Consider the following 18944-nt stretch of genomic DNA (forward strand, 5'->3'; position numbering starts at 1 on the left):
TTGATAAATATTCATCCCTTCAAAAAGGTTAGTTATTACTAAATAAGTAAAAACTATCATTGTTTTTACATGTTATGTACTGCACCACCAAAGCGTTCTATGGAACAATTCATCTTTATGACCACCTAGGTGATATGAGAACCTTTTACAAGATGTAAGAAGATACAAATTTGGATAAGCTAAAGGATCACGTAAAAGGGGGGGGGGGTTCAATAAGATTATTATATATTATGATAATTAACTAATAGTTAAGCTAAATTAGGTTAGTACTTAGTACAATAATCGAATAGTCATTTTGAGTAGTAAGCTAATAATTAGCCAATTTGATTTTTAAAAAAATTGAATGACCAATTGTTTTAATTTTCCCTTTTTTTAGTTTGGATTTATGAAAAAGAGTAAATTATGACCCATCTAATTTTCTTAGGTTAAAATTGATTATTTATCTGTTTATTTATTAGCTCACACATTTTATAGTCCATCAAATTTATGGACCAATATATAGTCTAGAGTTTAGGCTAATTCATGAAAAAATCAATTTTTATTTAACATGTAATATATAATCATAATAACAAAAAATTATATTTTTACAAGCTACTCAAAATTAAAATGACATATAAGCAACTAAAATATACTGACAATTGGGTGACTTGAGTTATGATCACTAGTTTATTTAAATCCAAATAAAATTTGGAAAAATTTGACAAAATGTCATTTTGTTAAAATTTGTCCCTAAAATAACTCAATTATCAGTAATTACATAAAATGATAATTTGTCCGAGTTATTAATAACTTCTCCCTTTCTGATTCTTCTCTTCCTCCTTATTCTCCCTTCGTTTCTTATTTATTTGTTGTTTTCCTTCTTCCTTCCATTATCCTCCCTTTATTCTTCTTCATATTTTTCTCCTTATTTCATATACAAATCCAAATGCTCGATTTTTAAAATTAACGTACAGTAAACTTGAGTTGGAACTATTTAGAGAATATTTGAGTTGGTTGCAATAAAAAAAATGAGAAGGAAAAACTACACAAATTTGACTTATAAGCCAAAGAACTTATTCAAATTATACCTAACCCAATATATTTAACATGATTGGACCCACAATCAACAATTTTTACCTTACTACCCCTTATTCTATGAAGTGAACAATTGTCTCTTTATCCTTGATACTATCAGAGTCTATATATCCATAATGATATAAAAGATTAAATGAGTAGTATTATAACTAAAGCACTACTTCTTCCCCATTGATACAATTAGTAATTAAAAAACATAAGTTATACAAGTAAGGGGAGAACTCTTGTAAATAGTTATGTTCTTTTACAAGAATAAAAAGACGAAGAAGAATCTGCAATGTACGCTTTATTATATCTTAAAATTAGATAAATATCCGCGGTTTATGCATGGTTAACTAACCCAATTATAAGTTACATGTTATTAATTTTGTTCTGCAATTGTTCATGTTCTTGAAAATTCAAAATCAAGGTTTTTCTAACTTGTATGCACATTTTAAGTCAATTTGATTATAATTTTGAGGAGAGATATATTTGTAGCTTCAACTTTATTAAGACTTGCAACATAATTCTGTTTAAGATTAGGTCTATAGATTTATCGAACTATGACTTTGTATAGTTGAGACATTAGATAATTGGTGTTCCATTTTTATCCCATGCCCTTAGCCATACACACAAAGTCTATTTCGTTATCATTATATATGTTTGCTCATTAGGGTTCATATCCATCAAAATTCCTTGCCTTTAATTTCAATTAGTCCCTTTAGTAAGCAAAAGACATACGATTATATTACATTTTTTCTAACCTTAATGCATGAGCTCCCTCCTATTTTCTACCTTAGTGACTCGAAGTCACAACCTCATTAGAAGGGAGGGGTACTTATCATGTTCATAACTCCCTGTTATTTTATCACGTTACATTCATTTGATATTCAACTAATAAGAATAATCAACAAATTTTGTCTTAACATATGTATTCGATAGTAAGTTCACACATTATAGCCCAAGGATAACAAACTAAATAATTATTTAAATATAAAATTTATTGTTTTCACAGGTAAATCAACTTGTTAGCTAGCCCATTTGTTTTGAATGATGTGGAATTCATTTTACTACTAAGTTTTCATGGTAATGACAATTGTGTTATTTAATGCATCATTAAATTTTATTATACTAAATTTCTAGGTTTGGCGAAACCAAGATCCATTTTTGTTGCAAAAAAAAACCATTCATAACTGATCTAGTCATTGTAGCACCAATTTAAGGTGGATAACAGGTCCCCGTTGCATGGTGTCTGCGAACGCTCAAATTTGAACGTCCCAATAGAGAAATTTCATAAATATGTCCATGTAAACACTCATAGCAAGATTCGATATTACTATTCACAAAGACTATAAAAGTCTTACAGTAATAAGTGATGAACTCAGTTTTCTTTTCGTAAAAGAAAATCTAATCAAGAAACTACTTGTACTGTATACATTTTTTTTATGTAACGACATAAGGAACTTCTGGTGGTAAATTCCAGTCGAGAATCTATTTGATTACTCTAGACAATGAATTTTATTTGCTCTAGGTATTTTGCTCTAGGTAAGCCCTGGAAAACATCATTTTCTTGAAAAATAATATGACAAAGAGCCAAATGAGAAAACGAAATAGAGCAACAGTAAACTTGCAGCTCCACTTATGATTCATTAACAAAGTGTACCAAATTGTATGAGAATGGATAAGATTTTTACCTGGCCGCATGACGCCAATTCGGCCCCAGTTTCTGATATTTGTTTAGTGTGTACTTGTCTTTTCAAGTCCTATTTCATTAATCATTTTCTCTTACTTGTGGTAGTTCCAACATGGCTATGCTTTTTAATTTTGAGGTTCCACAATGATCAACACCTCTAGTTCCTCGTATTTCTCAGCTCAAATGGAAACTACTATTTTGTCGCCTTTTATTGTTTCATGTTATCTTCCTTGTCCTTCTCAAATTAGTGTCAATCTCAATGTTCTCACATTTTATAAATAGCCCATGCATACAAAGTATGTCAATCCTAAAAAACGTCACACGAAGAAATCAATGTAATCAAGAAATTTCATATATATATTTCTCAATTTAACCTACCACCATGTAATATCTGATAGTCACATAACCGACAAAGGACACCTAACCTAGTTTGATGCACATCGTTTATGTTCCTTCTGATAAAATAAAAGAAAATTAGGAGTAGTCAAGAGAAAATTATGGCTACAACCTACAATATGTGTACATTGAAAGACATATGGGTTACAAAAAAACTATTACATTGCTCATTAACTTGTTATTTCCATTTAATACCTCAATGGTGAATATTTAATTTTTCAACAACCTCATTATGATATCTACACCTTTTAAACCAACAAATGAGGCTTATAGGTTCAATCGGGTGAACACCTAAAGCTCGGAAGCCGCTGGTATAATTCTTCTAAAAGCATTAATCTCACATTGTATTAAACTGTATCTCAGTTACCATGTTCGTTAAGATTGTTGTGCTACTAATGTGGGGCTTTATTTTTCTTTCTGGTATGTCCTTTAAACATCACGTGCAACAGTATATGGGAAAGAAATCAACAATTAAAACCAGAAGCCCGACGTCTCAATAATCAGCAAGCCAATTATACTATATAAAACAATGAATTTACTCTGTTGCCTATTGCATTCTTACCACCACCTATTGCAAGTCGCATAATTTCTTGTATCGTGTAACATGTTGTTCAGTACCTGAAACATTAAAATATAAGAAAGTTTATTTTTAGTTTTGGTAAAGCAAAATACATGGAGAGTCTATAAGAATTAAACATTGTATTATTTATTAGGAAGGGCCTGAATTGATGGAAGCAATAGATTAAAATGGTGAATCAAAATATGTGGAGAGTTTAGATTGGTAAATAAAGATACCTGAAGAGTTATAGAAGTATCAAGCGAGGACTTCCTTAAAATGGATGGAGAATTGCTAGAAGCAGTAGATTAGACTACTGAATCAAAACACTTGGAGATATTATTAGGAAATTCAAATAGCATTATTCCTTAGAGAGGGAGTGAAACCTTGATAGTTAACATTGGTAAATAAAAATAACTGAATAGTGCATAGAAGTTCCTTAGGACGGCGTGAAAATTTAGTTCCTTAAGAAGGCGTGAAAATTCAAGTAACATCGTTTTATGGACTTGGCGTGAGAATTATTGGGAGCAATAGATCATATGGTAACTTTGGAGAGTTCATACAAATTGCAAGAAATCAATAGAAAGGCGAGAAAATTGTTATAAACAATAGATTAGATTGGTAAGTAAAAAGACATGGAGAGTTCATAGGAAATTCTGGCTGCGTGGTGAACAACTTCTATGGGGCAAGAGAAATCAGGAGGACGGTAGTTTCTGTGTTCATATTGGTTGTTATACAGGTTTGAAGACATGGATTTAGAGCTTAATAGGGCGTAACTATTTCTGGCAGAGTTGGGATAAACTGCAAAAGTGAGGGTTCAGAAGGGTTTGACAAAGTGGATGATGATGAAGAAGTTGTGAAGACATTTTTTCCATTTTGAGTGGAGCAGTTTCAGTGTTACCATGGAATTTTGTTCTGAGTGGACACCATTCAGTGTTGAGTGCTAGGCAATGAGATAAAAGAGAATTCTTGTTCATATCTAAAATGACCAAACATTATAATAAATAATCGATTAGTTTCTATGTACATACAAATTTCATCACTGCAACCAGCCTAATATTAATTAGAAACCATAAATACTAAATACAAATGACAACTTAGACTTCAAAGGCAAAATTCAATAAATTTTGAAGAACAATATATCTGAAAAGGTAAAGTTTTATGTAACATTGAATCATTTTTTAAACAACAATGAGGACTTGAATGTTATCTAAAGCGGAAAAAGTCAGTTTAAACGTAAACTAAAATACAAGAAGTTTAACGAAAGATAAATGGAAGAAAAATTATGAGGAAGAAGTATACAAAGGGTTTATGGAATTGAAACTGTAATACCTAGATGGGATGAGGAGTTTTTTTTGTCCTTATTTACAACTTCAGAGTCTTTGAACACAAATTCGAAATTATGTTCCCTATTCTAGGTACATTTTATTGTAATTACATTTCACATAATTTAAGAACAAATGTTAAAGGTAAAAACCATGTGTTGGTACACTTACCTATATTTTGAACATTGATAAAAAGGAATTGACCTTGTGCTGAATCACAAAAAAAATTGAAACATCTTTTGATTTCAGTGTAGTTGAAGGCCGTGGTTGGAATGTTTGAACTCTAAAAAAATTTATACTCAACTGTAATTAATCAATTTTGTTGCCCATCTAATCATTGGAGTTGTTAGTTTGTACTTGTGGAAAAAAGATTCAGTCAAAGTAATTTATGTGTAATAGTTCTCTGTTTTGTATTGGTTGTAGTCTAACCATCAATCCATATGTTCTGCGAGAGAGAAGAGAAAAAAAAGGAAAAAATTGTGAGGACTGATAAAAAAGAAAGGGATATTAAGAGGGCTTAAAGGTAGAAATTGTTGTGTTTCAAGTAAAAGAGATGGTTGTAGTGACTTTTCTTAAGGGAAACAACTATTCTTAATTAGTGAGGACTGTGTTATGGCTCATACTTATAGTGTTGTATATGTTCACATGAAGACAAAGTTGTTACAGTGTAGTGTGGAGACAAAGAATAGTTGCGTCAGTTTAAAATAGTTGCATCGTTCATGAGGAAACGTGATAGTTGGCTGACGAAAGAATGCCACAGCGTTTGGGTTGAAATGGGATTTTATGTTTGCATTTTTCTTGTAGAGGGGCAGGGCACTTTTGGAAATATATTAAAATAAAAGGGAATTCAGATTGGTTGTGGCACCATATAGGCTGCCATAAGGTTTTGCTTTATATATATATATATATATATATATATATACACATATATACATTACATGTGTTTTACTGCTTTATATTGAGTTGAGTATCCATGAGTTGAAAAAGACACGGTAAGTGTCCCTTCTTACTCTTTTCAAGCTTAAGTCGTTTTAGAATTCCAACTCGCATACTCGTATATTCATAGTGATGTCAGTTGGCCTACATCATCTTATAATGCAGACACATGTAACTAGGTTCAACATCTGGCAAACCGTTGATCGAGTGAGCAACTCAGAGTCAATTGGTGAGCCTCCCATCATTCCGGAGGATATCTTTATCATTCAATTATTGTTTTTAGTTTTCACTTGTTAGGATAATTGGGGGTCCTCCCCCAACATCCTTCTTTATTTTATAGGCTTCATAGACTGATAGTGTTAGTTTCTTTAGTCTTTTCATTTCACTCGTAAATGATTAAGACTGAGTTGTTCTTTTGGCTAAGTATTACTTTATGTATTTCTTGAGTTTTTTCTTGTGTTTAAGTCTTCCCCTAAGTAAGTAAGCTAGGCCAAGGGTTCGCTCGAGACCATACAACTCATTCATATCATCTAATTTTCATCAAGTACTCACTTTGTTTATTTTCAAATATANATATATATATATATATATATATATATATACATACATACAAATACACACACACATATATATCCTCTAATTAAATTGTACATTATTTATATAATATCGATATATTATATACACATATTAGTCTAGGATAGTCCGCAACTTTTCACGGTTATTTATTTTTTTTGGTAGGGAGGGATTTCCCCTCTAATGAAGCCTATGCATAGTAATTTCAGAATAATTGGATCGAGTTTCAATGTGAATATTGAACATAAGATTTGATAAAACAATACTAGTAGAATTTCACATAATATATTATTATTGTATTGTGGAAACTTTTCTATACATTTTTTGCCATGCATTTGGGTTAGAGTTTTAATTATAAGGATTTCCTACTTGCTCCACCATAAAGTATTTATTAATTACAATTTTAGCGGATTATATAGTCTTAATATAAGTAAAAATTAGTTAAGGAAAACAATATATGACAATTTAATCTATTATAGATTGCAATTTACTCAGATCCAACTCCATTTCCTCCAATCATTTCATAATCCAAAGAAACCACACCATCTTCTATGTAGGAACTAGCCATGTAACTGTGTTCTCTAGACTTGAAACTTAACGAACAGACAGTAAAATGATGTGAGGGAGAGTTTCTCCATTTGATAAAGTTATGCATGGAAAAGCAAGTTCTCTTTGGACATCACAGCTGAGTCCTCGCGTTTGTGTCCTGAAACAAAAAGGCAAAAACCTTAACACCTTTGTTTTCCAGAGAGCATTGATCAGACATGAATGAAACATTATGTGTTAAATGGATCGAGAGACCTAAAATCATAACAATTCGAAATAGTAAGTATAACGTAAACCATAGAAAGAAATGTGTAAACCTTATATCCCCAAAGCAAATAACCTTATATGGATCATTAATGGAAATTTCAAGCTTTGAAGCTAACATGTCAAAACAACTGTCGCAATTCACGTATAAATCGATCTGATATTTGTCGAGAGCTATGGCGCTGAACGGGATTCTCATACTACTGCAACCGACTGAGCTTCTCCAAGATTTTTTGAAGGAATGCTAGGGATAGGTAACACAAGTAAATACATCCATACTGCCACGGAAGTTCTTATATTAAAGAAAAGGATACCAGCATCAACCTACTAAGCTTATGGGTCCGAAACTCTCCCAGAAGTGCAACACACCAAGCATGTCATGAGCATATATGAGATACAGCTGTTCAGGTTTTGGTAATCTGAGCAGCTTGTGGATAACAGCAGTTGCACTGTCTGTCTTTCCTTCATTCTTCTCCATAACCATTTTTTTTATCATAGTCCAAGTCGTGAAAAGAATCAAGACCTGTATAAACTGCATGATCATGAGCATTTTATATAAAATTTTATAGATGCATTTAATTTGTCTAGAAAGAAGTGAAAACGGTCCATTGCGAATGAGGTATCCCTCTACTACAAGTTACTAGAGGATCTCAAATTTCCCATGCAATCATGTTATCATGGCAGACTGCTACCCTCTTGGCAGAAACTGTGGTTGAATACACGGTGACAATAGATCATACAGTGAGAAGAAAACTTCATAAGGTAGTAACAGTAGGTAATACGTCCACACATAAGTTACTAGTGCTAAGTAATACACAAATTACTTTATTTATAAATAGTAGTAGTAAGGAAGAAATATATAGGTACAGTATTAACGTCCATTTTCTTAACTCTGTAATGGATTCTATATAGAATTAAAATCATCTTGCATTTTATGCCAAAAAGCTAATAACAATGCAATGGAATTTAAAAGGTCCTTCGGAGTTAAAATCATATGATACATCTGTTTCGTAGTTCATGAAGGGGGATTAAGATAGGCTAGGTGATTTTACTAAACTCGCTAAGGTTCATTTCTAGTTATCAAGGACAAGGAAGCAAAGCTAGAGTATTCTAATAATATGGTTGTCATAACATGCGACAATCTTCTCTTTAAAAAGAAAAATTGGAAAGAATAGCATTTTAAGCACATTTTAGAAAGAATTTTCAGCATATTTATATGAAGAAGTCTTTATTATTGTATTATCATAGGTAGTTGCAATTGATTCAAGATATGTAGAATAATTTCTATATTTATCATTGAGTAAAATAATACAAATACATGTAGAGAGGAATATAACTGTGGCAACTAGATATTTAGAGCAATATAACCGTGGTAGCTGGATATTCAGATCGTAGAAAATCATCTATATTATCTATATTTATTACACCAATATGATTCTGTAACACTCCTCAAGCTGGAGCATAGATATTCGTCATGCCCAAATTGTTATAAATATAATCGACTCGAGTCCCGTTCAAAACATTTATAAACAAAACAGTTAGTTGGTCTCATGTCTTCACATAGCCAGTGGAAATCACATTTTCCTGAATCTTCTCACAAATAAATGGCAGTCGACCTTAATTCATTTAGTTCTTTCATGGTACATCGGATTTAAGGAAATATGAAAAGAACCTTGATTAAGAAACCAAAGTGTTGCTGAGTGGTGATGCCTTAACCTAATTTCACTTAAAAGGTGATATATCCACATAATATCACAAGTAGATTGTGACATAGCTCTATATTCTAATTCTGAACTAGATGGAGATACAACATTTTGCTTCTTACTTCTCCATGACACTAGGTTTCCTTCAACAAAGAAACTATAACCAGTAGTAGACCTTCTATAATTTATGGATACAAATGTCACAACCAGAGAGCATCCCCTAGATGTAACCAGCGGCGGCGTCCTCGGAGAGGACTAAAACTATCCTCTTAGCCTTCGTCATTACATTTCATCGGTTAAAATACAAAAAATTAAAACTCTTCATATATACATAGTGAGGTTTATATAGACATCTCGCGTATGAAGCATACTTAGGTTTCTCTTTTAGACAACATAATTAATACATAGGAATTAATCAAATGATTTGTCTCATATTGAACCATCTAAACGAGTACAAATGTTGGACATAAACAATACAATGTCAATATATCAATATAGACTTTCATCAATGTTCTAGATGATTAAGGAATGAACAATATTTTTATGACAATACAACTTCAAACCTAGATTATATAAAAGGTAACACCCTAGAACATGAGGAACTGCCATCACTTGGAGGAAAGAGTCCAAGTCTTCTTCAATTGGCCTCCAAGGAACTCAAAGGCCGGAACCTACGTATTTGTAGAAAACGTAGAATTATGGGTTAGTACACCAGTTTTACTAAGTATGGATGTATGCACATACAACTATTTGAAGACATGTATGAAAGAGAAAACTTCTTTAGAAACATGCTAAGTCATGTTGAAAGTCTTTATGCACATACAAGAGGGAATATACAAGAGAAGGATCACAAGAACATAAGAAATGTTCATAAACAAGGAAAACACATCATCAATTCATTTAAGCATTTCATGTTCATTAGTTCATATCATCAATATTCAAGACCCTTTCCAACAATACATCCCAAGCCTACAAATGCAATACTCATGTGAAGCCCCATAACCACACAAAATCAAGTAAACAAGATAAGATATCATAAGTAATGCCTTGCTTCATAACACGTTTCATCGTAGGTAGTCATCACCACATATATCAATTTAAATCAATACCATGTTCATCAATGGAAGAACCATCAAATAAGAATAACATCATATAAATTCCACATTATACATTTCATTATATCATATTACATAATAAAAAAAGAAAAACCTCCTAAGACTTCCCACAAGGCCTACTTGTGCAATGTATAGATAGAGTTTCATACCCCTACCTACACTAAGTCAAATCCCTTAACTCACCCTAGTAAGTGCTCATCTTCATTACTTCATTTTAGATTGGGAACAATTTCCTTAACTGACATAGACCACATAAGCTAATGGTGGAATCATGTGTCATGAAACCCTACACCAAAAAAAGGTGATCCACTTACCAAGGTAGAACCAAAACATGAAAATATCATTCTAAGTCGATCCACTAGCTAGTATTCCTATAGGGGCAACATAGTTCAAGAACTAGGGAACATGCTTGAGAACCTTTTTATACACCATTGCATTATCTCATGAGAACCATTGTGAACCTATCTTTCCACATTGGGAAGGGACACATCTCATATCTAGTTCGCTCGGTGCTAAGCTAATATCCCTTTTTAAACGTCTTTAAGCCATTCTTAATCATGATAACTTAATATAGGTCATAGGAGACTAACCCCTTTCATGTCATATCATTAGTTCATTAGGTATTGCATGAGAATGTCCTTTCATTACAACCTTTCATTTATAAGATTAACACCATCATCATTTTATCACAGTAAGAAAAATAAGTGAGTCACAATCAACATAATATCATCATACCTTAATCATAATCTAATAGTTCACATAGTCAAGACATTTTAATTACACTCATCATACCATCACATACTTTATCTAATCACATGTAATACTTCAATTTAACAACATCAAGTATAAACCATCATAATTGTAGTAAAGGATTCAAGAAAGATCTAGATGCGGGAGATAACTGACAGTAGGAAACAAAATTACCAATAGAATATATAGACTTGCAAGTGTGTGTACCTTTGCGAAGAGCAACAGGAAGGTAAATATATTCTATAGGATCACTTGAAGGAGAATCTAATGACGAGGGAGTTGGTGCAGCATAGGTAACATTAGTCACCTGCCTCTTAGAGTAAACCTGAACAACGGGTGGTCTTGTTGGAGATGATGGAACAAGCACTGAAGGAACAATAATAGATTGGTTTTCAATTGAAGAATCGGGTGATGTATGAGAAACATCATTTGATCGCTCTGGTATAGCCCTGGTAACTTGTTACACTAACCACTCATCTTCCTCATCCTGACTCGTAGAAAATGGGAGGTGCATAGAAGAATGGTGTAGCCTCCGAAAAGGATACATTAGTTGAGACCAAATATTTTCAAAGTTCAGTAGAGTAAAAACGATATTCCTTCTGAACGCGAGAATATCCGAAGAAAACACACTTCAAGGCCTTTGGGATCCAACTTGGTAACTGATGGTCCAACATCTCTAACATAACAACTTCTTCCAAATACCTTAAGTTACACCGGATCTTGGGACTTATTTGGATAAAGAATGTTATAAGGTACATTACCTCCAAGCATACTAGATTGCATGTGATTAAATCAGGAAACAAGTTGTAGAGATTGCGTCGGCCCGAAACTGCTTAGCAACCTTTATTTGAAATAATAGTACTCGGGCTTTCTGAAGAGATTCCTATTTTTTCTTTCAACAGCTCCATTCTTGAAGGGGTATCAACACAAGATGACTGGTGGAGAATACCATGTTGCCTCATATACGACTAAAATAATTCTTACATGTACTCTTTAGCATTATCACTCCTTACTGTGCACATTAATATTAAATTGAGTCTTGTGTTTAGCAGAAAACACAAAAATGGGAAAACACTTCAGATATATTCTTCATAAAGTATATCCATGTCATTCTACAAAAATCATCCGCATAAGTAACAAAATATTTATGTCCAGTTCTGGAAATAACATGACATGGTCCCCAAACATCATAATGAACTCACTCAAAAGCCGACTCTACTCGCTTATTAACCCTTGGACTTAACCAGGTCCGATAGTGCTAGACAAAAAGACATGATTCACAATCCAATGAAGAATTATTTTGAAACTCGGGACAAATCTTTTTCAACTATGGTAGTGAATGATGTCCCAATCGACAATTTGCTTCAAATGGAGAAATAACACCTGAGTATGAAACAGACTGAGGTTTCCATTCATCAAGGATGTAGAGATCATCAAATTCATTTCCTTTACCAATAAATTGAATCGTCCTAAAGTCACGAAATAGACAATAATCAGGAAAGAACGAGATATAACATTTAAGGTCTCTCATAAGATTACTAACACATATCAAATTAGAAGGTAATTTAGTGGAACTTAAGATAGATGACAGGGTAATAGACGAGGATGGTTTAATAGTTCCAAATCCAACCCTAGTACAAGTTTATCCATCCGCTATAGTAACTCGAGAAAGTACTTTGTGTGGCTGGAAATTACAAAAAGTACTAGAGTTACCTCTCATATAATTTGTGGTGCCTGAATCAATCACTCATTTATTTGAAGAGGTAATCAGGCATGCTTTTCCTAAATCGACAAGAAGATTTCTTATACTGAATGAATCTAGCATAATCTTCTAACGAAATAAAAATTATTTTATCCGATGATAGCCAATGAGCAACATCAAACTTATTATGCGTATTTGAACTCTTCAATTCTTCTCCCTTATTATCTTTCATTCTCACAATATCAACAAAAATTAACAAAGAAATCACAAAGATTCTTAAAATAAAGTTTTAACGAGAGAATAGCCAACTTTACAGAATGTATCAACACAAATAGAGAAAACTAGAGAAAACCAAAACAGAGTTCGGATCGTTTGAATACCCAGGAGATCACATAGTATGAAAAAACTAAAATACGAATAGCCAAAGGCTCCGAATTGAAAACCAATGAAGAAACAAAGAGGAAATTTCAACCAGGAGCAGTAAATATCTGACAGTAGTCTAGCTCAAAACAGAAAAAACCATATAACAACAGAGAAGACAATTCAAACTATAGTATCACCAAAAGAAAGACTGTAGAACCTGTATCTTAATGTTAAATCTTCAAAAGATAGTGCAATGATAAGAAAACCACCATAAATAAGTTTGGAATCTTTAGCAATGTCAAATAAGTAAGAAGACCACCAACGGATTACTAGTGGTGAAGTCACATGAAATAGAAATATGGCAGCAGGTAATTCCAACAATCACTATTGGTGAGGCTCGAGAGCCGCCACTTCAAGTTTCACAATTCCGTATGCTCTGATACCATGTGCAAGGAATTGGAGCGAATAACTTGTCTCTTATTCAATAAGTAAACATGCATAAATTTAATAATATGAAAAGATAACTAAAGAATGAAATAAAGAGGAAATCCTAAAGAGACTCTATCTATCTATATCTTTGTACAATATCAACAAAGAGATCTATATACATTCTGTACCAAACATCACGGGGAGAACTTCGCGACTAAATAACTATTTATTACTTTGACTAGCAAACTTCTAATTTATCCGTGTCTCCTGTTGGAACAAATTACTTCCACAGAAGTTTATATAAATTAGATCTTTTTTTTAAGTAAGTTCTGTAAAAGATCCTGTACAAGATCTTGATTTTTCTTGACTAAAAAATGCCTAAAGTTTCAGATATTTCCACTTGAATACTCAAAATACAAGGAAGCAAATATGTTGATGCCAAACAAACATGGAAGAAGAAGATATATTCTTGTAATTCCTGCGCTAGAATATAATGTTGGGTGGAAAGACATTGCAAACAAGATAGGAAGATTCATAATTGCTTCTCTACTACCGACATTTAATTGAATATTGATAGACAAAGACATCCCGTATTCAAAGGCTGCCAGGAGAAGTAAATGGGTAATATGGAATTTATTAGCACCTCTAATGAAGAAGGAACTGATATGTCAAAGGAAAGAGGCATTCACATTGATGGATCTTTTGAACCATCTTTAAACGATGTTCTAAACAGATGTGTGGTCTGCAATTTCCACGAAAACCTTCCGGAGCTTCACATGGATTAAATTCTTAGGAGATGGATAACCACCGTTTCCTTTTGATATTTACTTCCAAAGCAGGCACAGAGTAGGTTATACATGGTGAATAGAAATGGAAGAAATCTTCAGCTCAATTCTATTGGTGGTCACCAACAATCGGAGCCATCAACCAAGAAAAGAAACTCAGCTCTGTCAGGGAAAATTTTGTAGGATTAGCATTATATTTATAGTCGTAAAAGACCTTCAAAGCTAATAGAAATCATTGTAGGGGATGGAGCAAACAGAAAGCCCGAACAATCTCAAACGGGAAAGATTCATAATAAAGGCGATAATAATGATATTCCGAAGAATTAACGACAATAGAGAATGGTGGATTTTTCTTCACAATCAAAGTATGGGTGGAACTGCCCAGCAACTTACTCCATCGAAACAAAAAAAAAGAGGTCCCCTTTCGAACCAGAAAGTATCGAGATTGATATTTGCAGGTAAAAGGAAGATTATGCATAGTCACGATATACCAAAAACCACTTTGGAACTCTTTAACAGTGGCGGGGGGATTTACAAAATGAATCGAGAAGAACACTGGTGGCAAACATGATGCAAATGTGTTCTCTCTCACCTGTAATGAGGTTACTGGTTGGAATTTGAACACCTTCAGTTGAAAAAGGTTAGTCTTATTGAATCCTCGGAATTCTACTTTCATTGCTTCCTCGTGAAATTGTTTTAACAGCTCACTTCGTATATCTACATCTTTAGACTGCTCAAAGAAATCATTTATAACTAGCATACTAAAGCAAGAACAAGCTTAAATATTTGTCAGCGGATTAAATAGGATCTATTATACCTGAAGAGTTCTCATCTAACATGATAAAATACATGTACAATCTATAGCTATAAATGACATCGTCAATCAATTAAAGAAGGATGTAAGGAAAACGAGGATCAATTAAAAAAAAGCTCAAGCTTTTACCTACATCAACATAGAGATGACTTAACTTATATCTGCTTCGCATGAATAACACTAGTTATTATGAAATTATCAATGACTAGCATGCATAGTCTAACTAGATATACTCAAGTATATAGCCTTTAGAGATATGAAGAGCTTTGTGAAATAAACTTGACATACTGTTATTTCCTTATTTTAAACTTGTTCTTTGCATTATTATGCAATGTTTGCACTCTTTGTAATCCTTCCACAATTCATACCCTTTCCCACTTCAGCTATTTTATCCGTATCTCTGCTTTAAAATATCTTTCTGCTAGAAACGACCTTTCAGAACACTTTGAAAATTTGATTGTTAGTTCCCTTTACAAAAAATAAATACAAAAAGGAATGAATCCAAATGATTTAGTGATGCAATAGAAAAAAACAACAACACATCAAGTGTAATCCCCCAAGTGGATCTGGAGGGTGCAGTCTACGCAGCCATGCCACTACCTTGGGAAGGTAGAGATAATAATGATTCAATGATGCAATTAACAAGAAAAATCAAGTGTGCTGCCAATTCAAATAAATCTAATTTATAAACATAAGAAATCAAATACATGTAATATATAAACATGGGAATAGCATTAAAAACCACTCCTACGATATAATTAATTACAGAAAGTCATACATGTAAATCGTAAATGTGTCATGGTCTCGAAACCTGATAAATCCTTAAGAGTCCTATCCAAGAAAATTATATTATAGATTGTCTTTCCTAATTAATGTGTCGCTGACTATTCCGCCCCCATCCTCCTTTAGGATAATGATTCATTAAAGATGCCGATGGTTTGTTAAGCATTTGGAAATGAAAATACATTAAGAACAAACGTAACAAAGGCTACCTTGAAGAAGCTTTGCTATGGATGAAGTGAAAGAAATGGAAGAACATACTCTCATGCACCATTCTATACAAAGGTCAAACCACTGATCTCCACAAAGGTCAAGCAACATGGTCACAAAATAACACCAGTTTCCGCGATCAGGCGCACAATTTGAGATCAAGTATATTACTTAATACTCAAAAAGGAACAAGTTAATAGGCAATCAATTCTTCAAAGTAACCTCACAATCAAGTTGAACTATGGTAACCAATAGTTGGTAGGGAAAATATAGAAATGGTCGATTTTATAGGAACTTGTAATTATGTATGTGTTTTGAGGGTGTGCCCACCCCCTACTGGGATATAAGTTTTTAATTCATCATCCGTTGGAGATGAATTTTTCGTGAAAACAAAATTACCCTAATATAATAAAAAGAAAGTTGAAATATGAAAGACAAAAGTTTATGAATATAATAAACACACTATTTAATACATGCGTCTTTACCTTTTGCTTAGGGAAAATATACCAGCACTCTTTATGATCCCAATGTCCAATGATAGGGATCCATCAGCTATAAATGTAATGTCGGCATCATGTCTGCCTTTGTTTTGTATACTTGCAACCGTGAGAAGAGTCCATAAAAGAGGGTCTCTCTCAAGCTATTAACAGTGCTTGTAAAACAATATAAGTTCGAAGTGTCAATATTGATCATATTGACATCAAAACCAAGAAAACCAGGAGAAGTTTCCTAGTTGAGGTATCTTGGATTCATTATGGTAAGCCTCCTTTGAGGATCATCAACAATAAATTCACCAGTGTATGGTCTAAAATTATAAATAAAAAAAATGAAAAAGATAAGAGATTAAAGAAGTGGTAAAGAATATGAGATGTATTTGCAAGAAGATATCATCAAAACCTTAAACCTTAAGTTCTCAAGATAGATCACAAGATATCGATGATCCAAAGGTCTCTCAATTGATGTTTCAATGCCATGAAGACTAGAACTTTTATTAGTTAGATCTTTCGTATCATATGTCTGCAGTGCTTTAAGTCCTTCAAGCGTATTGTAAGCAACTGGTAACATAACTTTTAGCCCAAGATAGTCTGAGAGACTCCTGGATTATAGAGTTTAATATATAAATGTCAGTCATAATAACGTGAAATTCTAAATTCTGTTTGGCAAGTATAGTGAACTTCCATCATCTGTCTACTTCTGGGTAAAGATATGGCACTAGCGCCAAACTCGACCCTATAGTTTATCTCATGAGAGGAAGATTGCTCAAGCCTGTTTATGCAAACCACATATTCATTTCCAAACTAATGTAGGACTACTTTGTAAGACCTAAAAAAGAGAGAAAACATTTAAATACCAACTAACCTTCTATCCTGATCTGCGACCTCTAAACCCTAATCAGTCTAAGTATTCCAAAGACTAATTCAAAGAACCAAATATCAAACTTTTTGTCTCAAGTCTTCACCATCATGCAGCCACATATTGTCATCTTTATTGGGACATAGTGGACAAGTGCTATGATTTCTTGAACAGGGAGTAGTATAGAAAGTAAACTCATACAAAGCTCATTTTTTTCTTTTTCATATATTTTTTGTAAAAAACACCAAAAATTACTGGATGCTATGAGAAACTAACCTGTTGAGATTATCATCGTCAACCTTGCAAGGCAAAGCAACAATTCCTATAACGTCCTTCATAAACAGAATATGAGTAATCTAAGTTCCATTATGAGTTAGCAGCTGGAAACTGTTCAATGTTAATATTTTTTGAATGGCCTCCTATTCATTCTTCCCGTTTGAAGATTTCTTATTTTCATAACCACTTCCACTTGCTGAATAAATCTCGTGGAGAGCAACTGCAATACCCCTTAAGTACAGGGCATTAAAATTGAGAAACTGTGAGAAGGCATATGATAAAAAGGATAGAAAAAAGTTATAATTAATGCTATATTTTCACAGAGTGCTTTTGAATAGAAAAAACACACATTAAGCCTATGGACAATATAAAAAGCTTACTGAAACAAGCTGATGGTTGATATTCTGCGCAAAGGTAGTTATGAAATCCATATTTACTTGAAATGTAAAAGACACCCATTGATACGATTTTTGTAAAATGTGTGATTGTTTGCTTCCCATTAAGACAGAATAAAAAAATTATTTTCTAGGTTAGTGATAGAACAAAATAACTACACTAACCTTTTAAAATTTCATGTGCATTTGACAGCACGCCTAATGAACTTCAATAGAAGGAAACAATACGTTTTATATCAAAAATTGAACCATCCAACATTTTTTTTCTGACCCTGTAAGAATTGGACATTATCTTCATGGTGTTTAATTTGAAGACTAATCTCCTTTACTACATCTTCACTTTGTACGATAATTAATGCATTCATGAATATTTATCCATTTAGTTTACAAAAATTATCATGTCAAATAATGGATGCTAGTAGATTTATCTATACCGATAGTCAAAACTCTGTGTATATTGCACCCATTAATGACAAAATAAATTAAACTAGGCATATATCTTTTAAAATCATAACCACCTTGGATTCATAGACAAAAGCTAAGAACTTGCAATTTGCATTATGTCTCAATTGCAAGCAAAACTAAAGGAATTGATCTCACTTCCTTGATTGAGCGATGGATCATGCATAAGTAGTTCCTTAGGACTGGTTTGTAGCTGGAAAAGGAACGTAAAAGCAAACATCAGTTTGTTAGAGTTTCTTATTAATAAAAGATTCAACAAGTGCCTATTATAAGGTCCTAGAGTGGTCACCGAATATACAGTGAACAAGTAATAATAATTGTTTCATTTAGAGGGAACATAAAATAAACTTTCTTTCTGAAAATCCCATTTCAAATTTCAACAACGGGATGCCAAAGTTTGTTCATGTGATGAAAAGAGGCCACAGATGAGGCTTACCCAAAAAACCCTCATTTTTAGTAAATTTA

General features: G+C 32.9%; 1 long non-coding RNA gene and 1 pseudogene across 1 annotated transcript; both read right to left on the reverse strand.

The window, feature by feature from the left end:
• Nucleotides 1-9456: 9456 nt before the first annotated feature.
• Nucleotides 9457-12370, reverse strand: LOC114074782. The gene is made up of 2 exons (XR_003575056.1): nt 11118-12370; nt 9457-9716 (listed from the first exon to the last, which is right to left on the reverse strand). It is a non-coding gene; the product is annotated as an uncharacterized LOC114074782 (long non-coding RNA).
• Nucleotides 12371-15251: 2881 nt separating this feature from the next.
• On the reverse strand, nt 15252-18382 carry LOC107003777 (annotated as a pseudogene).
• Nucleotides 18383-18944: the final 562 nt, after the last annotated feature.

The sequence above is a fragment of the Solanum pennellii genome, chromosome 11 (genome assembly GCF_001406875.1).
Source record: "Solanum pennellii chromosome 11, SPENNV200".
In the NCBI taxonomy this organism is placed as follows: Eukaryota; Viridiplantae; Streptophyta; class Magnoliopsida; order Solanales; family Solanaceae; genus Solanum; species Solanum pennellii.